This window comes from Pseudoliparis swirei, chromosome 16 (genome assembly GCF_029220125.1).
Source record: "Pseudoliparis swirei isolate HS2019 ecotype Mariana Trench chromosome 16, NWPU_hadal_v1, whole genome shotgun sequence".
Lineage (NCBI taxonomy): Eukaryota > Metazoa > Chordata > Actinopteri > Perciformes > Liparidae > Pseudoliparis > Pseudoliparis swirei.
In genome coordinates, this window is record NC_079403.1 from 9,211,686 (window position 1) to 9,223,659 (window position 11,974).

Here is an 11,974-nt window from a genome sequence, read left to right on the forward strand (position 1 = left end):
ATGCTCTGTTGACTCGACGGCTGCCAGCCCTCAATCCAGCAACTAGGTCAAGTCCCTCTGACATCCATGACAAGTCCCTGCCACGAGGGCTGTGCCACTGTCCCCTCAGGCTCAGTGACTTACCTACGTGTCACCTGCGCTCCTCCGAGGCCTTTTGAGAGGACCTGAGGGACCGTATGGATTTTCCTGCGGTTCAGATTCGCCGCTCGCATGCCCATGCGCGGCAGCTGAGGCTCTGTCTTATAATTAGACTCTGTGGCATACAGGGGCATGCGACCTGCGTCTATCGTTTAGGGATGAAGATGACTGCTCCTTCCCCATCCTCGATGCATTATTAAGGCTGACAGGACTCGTGGCAGAGTGTCTCTACCATTCTCTTTGTACTGCGTCCCCCTTACCCGCCACCCTCCCCGCAAAGTACCCCCCGTCCCTCCTCCACACCCCACCTCCACGTGTGTCCTCTGTGAAATGGAAATGCCGCACCATTAAAAAACGCCAAGCTGAAGCAGATCACCGCTGCACTTATGCTAATGTAGACACAGGACAAATATCACACATGGAGAGGGAGAAAAAGGAAAACAAATGCAGAGAGGAAAGCAAATGGGATAAGAAATGACTAGTTTCAGAGGCGTAATGCATAGACTATAGTGAATCTAATTGGAAAATAAATACTGTTGTAGTGTGTCGATAAGAAATATTCACAATTGTGCGGGAGTTAGGGGGGGTTAAAAGTGAGAGTTGAGGATGCACTAGAGAGGACGAGAGGGAGAGAGATGAAAAACAGACAACAGCAAAGTTGGATGGGAGATAATTAGCCCCCACGGTTCGCCCCTACCGAGCAGCAGCGGTATCCGCAGACATCAACATGTTCAGTCGGCCACAATGCTGCGCGCAGGTTGGATTTACAGCAGTTTAAATACAGTATTATGACTTTCATTATTTTTAAAGATTTTAGGCACATGTTAAAAGATGTTTCTGAATAATTGTCCGCTGATTAAACATACATACATAGTTGATGTGTAGCGGTGGCTGCTGGGAAATGGGCCTTACAATCACTTAACAATTAAAATCTAACTAGACTTGGGTGTACAAGTGATGCATAAAATTACAGCAGAAAATAAGGGTCCTCTTACTAATCTGTTAGACTGCGTCTTGGTGGCCTGGGATCAGCCCCCCTGTCACCGTGGAGAGTGACAGTAATGATAAACCGTAATCAAATCTGCTCCCGCGAGGGACTGCCTCATTCCTCACTGCACATAATGGGGAGAGGGGAGGTAAATTAAGTGTCCCTTTGATCCGAGCGTCTGAATACTGAGAATGTAGCAAATTAAAAAGAGATGCCTGCTGCACCTGCCTGGAGAATTGCTCCCAAACAATACCGTTTAAAAACAAAGGCAATACTGTGACATGTTTGATTGTCAGTCTCAGACCTTAATTTTCTCTAAACCCAGCGGGTGTGTCTCTTATTAGTCCTGAGTGGGATTTGTGTGCCTTGTTCTTTTTTTTTTAATCAAAGGAAAAAGACTAGCAAACTTTTCACTTAAAAGTCTGGAACAGTAAATACAGTAATTATGTTTTGTTTTCCATTTACTTTGACTCTTTACCTCACTGTTAACTGTAAACTAATCCTGATGATGTTCATCACAAATGCACTCGGATATGCAAACAGCAGCGGTGGAATTTACATAATATGCTTTGGCTTTGCGACGGAGAAAAAGCGAGCTGAACTTAACTCACGAGTTCCAACATCTGTGCACCGCCGTTGCCAAAGAAGGACATCTTGATCAAATAGGTTGCTTCGTTGTAATGGTTACCACGACTACGATATGGTTCTAATGGGATTAAGTGATTGCAATTGGCCGTGCAAACACCATCGCCTCGCTGTCACACCGGGTGGTGCACTGGCATGCTATTCCTCAGGGGACCGTTTCCTCAGGTGATAGCACGTTGCTATGTATTCTCCTCCTTGCTATACACATGATGATGATGACGACGATGATGATGCTGACAACGACGTGTTGATAACTGTGGGAAAGATAATTATTACTCTAACAGCAGTCAGTTCCCAGATGCACAATTAGGTGTACTATAATCATATTTCTGCCATGGCTGGAAAGAAAATTAATTTCACATCTGATCGTTGTGTTTGTTCCCTGTTTTTGTCGATATCTCTTATTGGAGACTGATCACGAATTCTAATTGACATAGCGAAGCATAAAGTTCATCGATTATTCAACATACAATATTTAATGTACAATTTAGCACCTGTAATCTACTCTACAAGAAGCCAGTCAAAACATAACTATATAGCTTTGTTGACAATGGAAGTAAATTAGAGGGGATTTAGAACTGTTTGAAAATAAAGACAACACTCTCATGTTGTCATTTATTGCACACGATAATATGAGGTATTCGGTGTTAAGGTGAAAACAACATGTGAAAAACATGATATTAACCCCAAAGTAAAAAATGGTGTCACCATGAATAATAAAGTGTGTCCATCTCCAGTGTGCTGACTTTAAAAGGCCTCCATTTCAGATACTTCTAAACTAGAAGAGTGATAGCATGGCTAAGTATCATGGCCCAGCGTTGTCAGGCGGTCAAACCCTTCAGGAGGAACACATTATTCAGAGATATGTGGGAGGGGGGGTTGCCAAGCCATATTACACACTACACGGGTGAAAACAGATGTATCGCTGCTCATGAAAGTCATTGAGGCAGAGTTTTAATTATTACAAGTGTCAGGCTTGAGGATGGCCTCCACTCAGGGAGGCAACAATAGAAATGGAATTAGCCCCTTTACAGTATCCCTGACAGCCAATTACATATAAAATGGCCGACACTACAAAATAAAAGCAGATAGTTATACTTGGCTGTAGCTCGAGCTGAGCTTTAAGGGCTCTAACGCAGATCCTTAAACTTTGATTTTGAAGCGGGCTTAACGATCTTGGAAGGCTTCAGAACTCGGCTTGGTGGGAAAAGAAAATAGGTTCTTAGATTCTCTGGTGTACGATGATGACTCCATGCAGAAGACTCAATGTCTCAATACTCAATAAACACTTTATCACTGCAAAGCGTTGTTTTAATACAAGAGCTGAATGCCCATTGCCTATAACAGGGGGATTTGTTTGAAGAGAAGTATATACGTTTGTGAATAAGAGCAGCTTATTATGTAAAATGATTCAGAACATACTGAATTCTGTGTTTTTACTATGAGGGCGCTGCTACAGGCCCAATTTTATTTATTTTTACTGTTGGTACTCTTTGCAATAATACATCTCTTCTTTTTGTCACTAATATGAACTTAATAAAAGATAATGTAAGTAAATCCATCTGTTTTTGAACCATGAATCATTTCAAATGTATAAGCGGAGTGATAATAATCATATCTGTATAAATGTTGATGTATCAAGATGAATTGATAATCGTTTTATAATTGCTTCGGAGCCCTCTGAATCAGAATCAAATCGTGAGGTGCCTACACTGTAAAATGTAATAAGTTAACTTTACTTGAAAAAGGTGAGGAAACCGATTGCCTCAAAATTTCTAAGTAAAGTAGCTCAATAATTTTAAGTTCTTAAAACTAAAAATAAATGAGTTTTGGCAACTGATGTAATTGGAGTAAACATAAGTTAAGTCAACTCATAATATGTCAGTTCAGACAACTTAAAAGATACACGTGAAGGTAACTTAAAAATCTTTAAGTATGTTATAAGTTGACTTTACTTGAAAAAGGTGAGGAAACCGATTGCCTCAACATTTCTAAGTAAAGTAGCTCAATAATTTTAAGTTCTTAAAGCTAAAAGAAACTAAGTTTAGGCAACTCATGTAATTGCAGTAAACATTAGTATAGTTAACTTAACAATTATTCGTTAGGTTAACTTCAAAAAGACAACTTAAAAGATCCAAGTTATATTAAGTAAACAGTACTAATAAGAACTAGTTAACTTTAATAGTCAATGAGATCCCATTACTTAGAAATAGTGAGGAAACCGATTGCCTTAAAATGATCAAGTAAGCTGAACTAAAAACTGTAAGTTGTTGAAACAAAAGAAGGAGAACAGTTACAATGGAAGACAACGTTCATTTAGAAGAAAAACACATGTTTTAAAACTCAAACAACGTGCTTAAAACGCTGAACATGTTGCCAGATTAGGTTTTGTAACGCAGAAATATGATGAACACAGCGTTTTCGGCATTTGCTAAATTTAACTACAGAAACAACAAAAACAGACATTTTCTATAAAAGAGTTCTATTGGAGATAGAAGGGTGAAGTTCTCGGGCCTGACTGCACATCATGAACACAGTCCCTTACGGCATCAGTAGATTTTTGAGTGATTGTATTTTAGGGTTTTTGGTCCAAGTGAGAAGCACTCTATGAATAAATTCAGAAGGTGTTCCTCACTCGTTGAGGATACTCCAAATTCAGGGGTAAATAAGTCCGAAGAGTAGCCACACGGCACGGGGAAGATTATCACGGTCACCCATCACGACTGTTCCTCCCAAAACGATGGCAGTAGTTGTAGACTCCAGGTACAGCGAGTGAGGAGAGGCCACGATGTCTTCAGCACCGTCAGGGTCCCAATGGAGGTGTGGGACACGTCCAGAAGGTCATCAGAGTCCTAATAACAAGAGCAGCATCAAAAACACAATTACATGTCAAATTTCACGTTGCATTTCTATGGTAGAACACACAATGGTTACTTGGATTCTGATATTATTAGATAATCAAGTGAAAGATGCTCAGGAGTGAGTGCGATGATTAATTCATTGATCATGTGATTCACTGAATGATTGCAAAAGCTAATAATAAAGAATATGAATTATCATATTTACAAATAGGGATGATATTTGAATGGAACAACAATAATAGAGCAAATGTAAACAACAGAATGTAGAAGGGCCTGAGGACAGGTCGATGCAGTTGCATCACAACACACCCCGATCAGGACCCTTTGGTGGCATCTGCTGTGTTTCCATAGGGTCAAGTCGAAGCTTCACGCCATCCTAAACTCACACCTTCAATAAAGAAAGACCAACGTTTAATACGTGGGCAACCAACCATATTCGTGGTAAACATCCACATTTCTTTGTCACTGCTGCTTCTGGGAAATGTGCTCCTACCACAGGAGGCTGAACAGGTACCTACCATCGTCAGCCGTCACACCTGCATCATATTGGCTGCTCCTGAACCTCCTGTGGCAGGAGAGCGAGCATATTGCCCAAAAGCAACAAAGAAATAGCGATAATGTTACAAGTGAAAACCCTTTTTTGGTAACAGGAGATATTAGTAGAACCCCTCTACCATCATGCAGACATGTGAAGGTGTACAGATGCCCATTTAGGTGTGATATGATTTGTAATTTTTTATTTTGAAGGCCTTTGGGTTTTGAATGGCGCGACTAGAGAGCTGCAACTGGACCCGACTGGAAAGACGGGAGATCCCACTAAAAGGGCCCCAATCAGGGATAAGTGAATCAAAAAGTATAGAAGCACTGATTGGAAGAGAAGTAGCCAATACCAAAAGATTAACAGGCAGAACACATGAGATATATTGGGCATCCTGTGGTGTGGAATTAAATAATTTTGACTAAAGTCTACTTACAAATTCTTGAAAAAGTCTGCGTTGTCATCTCCAAGGTTGACGGGAGAGCCACGGAGGACTGCTGTTCACCTCCCAGTCACATCTGTACTCTAAAAAAATATTTTAAACACACACAATTCACAAGTGTTAAAGGACAATCATTTGACAGCTCTGCATGCAATGCTGTGACACTACTTTATTAACCACATAAAGAAAAATGACTGCTTGAGAAACTTACCCCAGGTGTGACTTGTTGCAGATGTTCAAGTTTCTGTCCGACACTTTCCCCCTCTGGGTCTTGAACTTCTCCAGGAAGCGAGGAATGTATTTGTCGAGATCTTTGAAGAACTCTGATTGCAACTCAGATTTTTGCTTGATAAGCGACAGAATTCAGCCAGAATCTAACGGAAAGAGAAATAAATTAAGATTTAGTCATATTAGACCTACAGTACACACATTACAACATGATATATCACACTGGGCAGAAAACTAGTGGCTTCTAGATTGAACAGATTTCATCAGCTCCCCTCATCGGCCCTTCATGGTCGTCACAGGAGACACTGTGTGAAGACATGGACTCAATCTGGCAACGCTTCCATGTGTTATGCAGTAGTGTGTAGAAGAAAATAAGCAATACTTACAATTCATTGCCAGGTTTTTCAAAGCCTACAAAAGAAACAACAAAAGCAATTAGTCAAACTGCAAATAACTCCTCGTCAAGATGCATTTTTACGGCTTTTTAGCCATCAGTTTAATGGAAGATTTCACAGACAAATATGATTAGAAATGCTTATCCTAGATATAGATAGATAGATAGATTGAAGTCATAAATTCTCTGTAGGGAGGTTGGCAGGGAGCTTAGTTTCAAACTTGCTATTGGTTATAATGGATGTCATTTCCAGTAAATATCACAAAATAGGAAATGATGTATAAGTAAAAAAATTAAAAAACGTTGTACCACATTCGCTGTGGCCGAGAAGTTCTCCATCATACGGTTTGTGGTTGAATTATTCCTCGTTACATTCAACCTAATATTGCATTCACTCTTAACTCAGTGACAGTAGCGTTGTGTGACTCCCGTAGTGCTGCGTTAATGCACACGAGTGAGACAGCCACGACGATGTCCGCCATTAACATTGTGACTCGTTTGTTTTGAACTTTTGACGGTCTAGCTAGCTTACATTAAACGCTTCGTAAAGTTAAGATTCAACTACGAATATACATATGAACAATATGGCGAAGATACGACGATGTTTACTAAGGACATGAACGGCAAAACGTTATTGAGACGCTGAAACTTACCTTAAAGTAACTCGCACAGTGCACTGCCTTCTCGCTGCCGCCAATCCGTCTCGGCCAAAGAACGTCTTCAGTGGTCGACTGCGCATGCGTATTCGAGCCGAGTGCTGCCGAGTGCGCCCGAGTTTCTTCCGAGTCCGCCTCACTAATTTTTTTAAAGTAAAGCTTACTTGAGATAATAAGTTTAATAACTTTACTCACCAAAAAGTGTTCTTTACTCAGTTTCTTAAAGTAAGGTCAACAAAGTAAGCAGAAATGAGTAAAGCTCACTAATTTTTTAAAGTAAACTTTACTATTACATTTTACAGTGTAGAGATTCACACTCCTATTCAGAATGCAAGAGACATCATCTGAATGTTTGCATGATTTTTTTTGGAGGGGGGGGAGATCAATACAAACCTGTTTAGTCTTCAAGTAAATGTGGGAGATACTGTCGGTTCATATTTGGCCTCGTCTTTTGATGCAGCCTCGTGCGGATATCAAAGCGCTCGTAAAAAGTCAACAGCAATGAATGCTAAATATGAGTTCAGCCAGGAGGACTGCTTCATTGGCCCTCATCCAGACGAACATTGACTTCTTCATCTATTTGATACATTTCTAACTCCACCCAGGGAACGATTAAGAGGCGGCATGACTCCGGGGCATCGTGAATGGATGATTCTGTCGCGTGTGTCTTATTCTAGTATTTTTAATTAATCATATTCAATATGGTCTAATCAATCTAATTGGGGGGGTCAATTACTTTCCCCCTGTGCTCCTGTGCTGGATCTTGGCAGGCTGGTGGCTGAATGGGAGTCGGTTTGAAAGGGAATGAAGGTCTCTGTGGTTGTCGGGGATGCTGCTTTGTGTCCTTTCCCAGCCTGGCAGAGGCTCCCCGCTCTCTGTGCTCGGAGTCAAAAGCCACCTTACCAGACAAAGGGCAGAGATGGAGGGAGAATGGTTCTGGCCTCGCTTGGTCTCTGGGATACTGAAACTCCGGGGCCTTTTCTTGTGACTTTGATCCACATTTAGTATGTTTGCCCGTGTGTCTCTGGTCTCTTTTAGTCTCTACTTCCTTATCCTTGTTGTTGGCCAAGTTTGCAATATGATACTGCAGGTGTGCTATCTCACCGTATGAGTTACGATCGCGCGTGTGTTCAAGAGGAACAAGCCCAGGAAGCAGCTGTATTTATGTACGCGTGTGCGTTTGTGTCAGCGATCCCAGATCAGCTGTATCACCACAGTGTGCATCCGGGCTCTTGTTGCTTGACGCTGGCATAAACAAGCAGGCGCTGATATGCAACATCCTCACATGACAGCAAAACAAAAAGGCGAGACAAAGCACGCGCGGGCCTCGGCGACAACCAGCGACCCACCCTCCCTCCCGCCGTGCTGGCTGAATCAAATTAGCCCGTGAGGCAGAAAGACAAGCCTGTACAGGCTGCTTTCATTATTTTGGTCCAAAGTTGAGTCTGCATGTATCGGGAAGGTGGAAGCAGTGGTTCCTTCGCATCATGTTTGATGAGCCAGCTGGACTCAAAACTACTTTTGTTCTGCCTGAGTCTTTGTTCTCAGCCAGCTGTTTACCAAAATAATGGCTGAGGTTGGAACGTGGCAAGCCAGAGATAGTGGCACAGTGGAGACAAATGAACAAAACTCACATGGGCTGAAAGGGTTAAGATTTTGACGCTAGCTGATCTTTTGAAACTTGTTATAAAAACTACGAGTTATTATATGCTGTGATGCGCTTTAATTTGCTGTTAATGTGCCTGAGCCGTCGAGCTGGTCTCCTTGGACTGCCAGTCTGGACAACCTAAGACGGGGCTTTTAATTAAGGGTATTATTCAGTAGCAGAGAACACATTTACAGTCAAAGTGATGCTGCACGGAGTTTGAGGTGATTGACATCAATTCCTCGTTGCTATTCTAAGCTTCCTATGTTAGAGCGTGGAATTGGATAAAGACATTATCATAAAGTTTTGTGTAAGTGCCTCTGTTCTGAGCCAATTCTCCCTTTTTTCCTGCGAGTCTTCTGGGCTCGGGCTGACATTGTAATGTAGTTAATGCACAGAACAAATATTCTAACTGATGCAAAGCAGCAACATCATAATGCTTGAAAGCCTTGGCAGTGATTGAGGCACAGTAAAGCACTGCTAAATGTTCTCAGCTGATGGACGTTTAGGGGGCCATTAATTTAAGATGAAATAGTTGCGGAGGTGGAAAAACGAATTAGACTAAAAGCCCTTTTTAAAGTGCAGCTCAAGATGACGTCCAGAATAGTCTTTCTTGTCATGTCTCCAGAGAGAACTCACACCATGCGACCAAGCGACAAAAAAAAAAAATGCAACCATAAAGGTTTTTCCATGTGGTTTTGAGCTGAGGAGACGGCTTGTCACATTAGCATCTGCATGAACAAGCACCACTAGCAATAAGCACATTTCAAATATCAATCAATGTCAATATATCCGTGGCGCTGCTAGTCTTGGTTCACTCATTTCAAATGTTTCTTCCAACATCCAGTATTATTTCACTGGTGAAAGAGTTATCAAGGAAAATTCTTCAGAAACATAAACAGTCAGTTTGAACTTTAACTTCCCCAAAGTATGTGTACTCCATAGATCACTGCATGGACCCCAAAACAAGTGACCCAAAAAACAGGAGATATTTGAACCCCCCCCCCCCCCCCCGCCCCCTGTGATCCGTCCTCGTCCAATGCCGGTAACCTCAGCGATGCCATGCAGAGTTTAATAATAAGAATAAGCTAATAAATGGAAACTATTCGCTCAGCTAATTAGCCACGGCTGGACTGTGGGGCTGGGGCTCCACATGGTTACAGTTTATTGGGAAAGGCCTGTGCCCCTTCTCAACAGTGGAGTCAAAGAGATTTAGGTCCTAATCAGTCTGCCAGGGTTTATTGAGTTGTTTGATACATAGTTATTAATAAAGGGAGCAGCTGTCTTTGAAGCTGCCATTGTAACAACGCTCGACCGGTCGATACAAAACGTACAGAAATTGAACCTGTTGTATAAACTTGTCGGTCCATAAGGTTATCACAGCATCTTTAGTTTCATCTGGAGATCAGTCTCCAGCTGCTGCCGATGTACCGGCCAATAGTTCTGTTCTGCAAAAAGATCCTCATTGAAGAGAGTATATAGGGAAATATTATTATCCCAGCGAGAGAAGACCCAGTAGGCGAGAAGCAGGTGTGTGTGTGTGTGTGTGTGTGTGTGCGTGTGTTTGCAGTATAGCTGATGAGGTTCAATAAAATGCTGAACTCTTGCTGAGTTCACAGGGCACTTCTCCAGTTTCAGTGTTGCAGAATCTAGATTGCACCACAACGGCCGTACGTCCTTCCCCTATACATCTGTGGCTGTAAGCTGAACGGGGAAGCATAGGCAGCAGCTCTTAATAGAGGTAACTAATTCCTCTGTTGCACTCAACCTACAATTCTTCTGAGATATTTATAACGGGATACAGCTGCCAATACCTGAATAAACAAATGTATTGCTGGTACTTTGGTCGCCATTTAAAACCTAAAGCCATTAGGGGTTTAAAGTGCATGTATTGGTCTGTACACTCCTTGGTGAACATTATGATGCGTTCAGGCTCTGTTAAAAAAAAAGTGTATTGGGCAAAGGTAAATTATAACGTTATCATGTGTACACTTGTAATCTTGGAAACAATTGTTTGGGTAAGAAACTTGAATACATGTGTTTGTTTGAAGGAGATGTTTTCATATTCATACAAACTAGATATTATAGATTCATTATGAACCTGTTTAACTTCTAACACTATAGCTCTAAGCACACTTTAATACATCATTAAATATAATAATGACAATATTTGTTTTAATGGATGAAAACACTATCTTTTATTTCCTTATCATTTGAGTTATGTGTTTTTGTGGGGAAATAAAAACACTCCAAATAAAGTTAAAGGATTACATTTAAAATATTTGATGCTTTACAGACTTTCAGAGAGGTCAAATTACATTTTTTTAGATTATTGGAAACATTTTCTGGATACTTGTAGATCAGCTGTACAATCACACACCAAAGGTATCTGTATCTGCCGAAATGGAACATCGAATTAGTATGAGCTAATACATACAGTACACTTGTGCATAATATTGCTTAAATACACTTATCGAACATAGTTTGGAATAACAAAACCAGGGGTGATCAACAGAGATAATGAATAGTCAATTCACAATAAAATCACATCATATACAATACTGCTATTTAATAATTAAATGCAGTATGTAATGAAAACATTTTCATATTAATTAGCTTTCTAACTTTCTGAAGGCAACACCTGGAATTCTGGGTCCTGAATATGTGTTCAGGGTCATTCAGAACTTTCTGTGCATCCCACAGCACATAGCTTTTATATCCGTGCTGAAGGTAGTGCTGCTCTGTTTTTCCCTATGATCTTCCGGTTTGAGTGAGCGACTGTGTGATCTTTATTGTACTGACAGGGTACCATGTACGTACCCTTATGTGCCAAATGGAATTACACTTTACGTTTACCAACTAAAATGTACTGATGCTCAAATTATTTATTCACCATTTTTGTGTTCTAGGTTTTTTGGGCAAGCGTGAAACGCTGGAACCCGGTAACCCATAGTAACCCATAGTAACCCATATCAAATACTGTTTAACTGATGGGATTTTACCCAGGTACACTTCATCAAACCAACAGCTAACGGTCAGCAATTACTTTTTAAAATGCATTGCCTTCAGCTTCAAATGATTGTATGGTTGTTCCTCCATGGCTTTGTTTGGACTTGGTTATGGCTGACAGACTAAGACAACTTTTTAAAAATATACTTAGCTCTTGAATGTGTTTTCATTGACATGTTGTTGTCCGGTCCATTGCTACAGGTCAGTGTAATCCCAGAAGCCGAAAAGCTTTTGGAAAGAAAAGACAAAAAGGGATAGAGCAATTGGGAAAGGTTTACTTTGGAAAGCTCCAGTGAAGTTTACAGTCACCTGCTAAAGCTGTTGGAGGAACATATTTACACAATAATACCCAATAAGATACATAATTCTATTTTTTAGCCCCTTTCTATCATTCAGAAGATCCCCTCGTGAGTTTTGTAGTCGACATAAC

At 40.9% G+C, this 11,974-nt stretch overlaps 1 long non-coding RNA gene across 2 annotated transcripts; it reads right to left on the bottom strand.

Annotated features, from left to right (window-relative positions):
* Positions 1–4,064: 4,064 nt before the first annotated feature.
* Positions 4,065–6,997, bottom strand: LOC130206200 (uncharacterized). Of its 2 annotated transcripts, none has more exons than XR_008834051.1 (6): positions 6,888–6,997; positions 6,227–6,251; positions 5,824–5,986; positions 5,607–5,688; positions 4,942–5,020; positions 4,065–4,623 (listed from the first exon to the last, which is right to left on the bottom strand). It is a non-coding gene; the product is annotated as an uncharacterized LOC130206200 (long non-coding RNA). The 2 variants fall into 2 exon arrangements; XR_008834050.1 differs by having other exon boundaries at positions 5,607–5,695; positions 6,888–6,995.
* Positions 6,998–11,974: the final 4,977 nt, after the last annotated feature.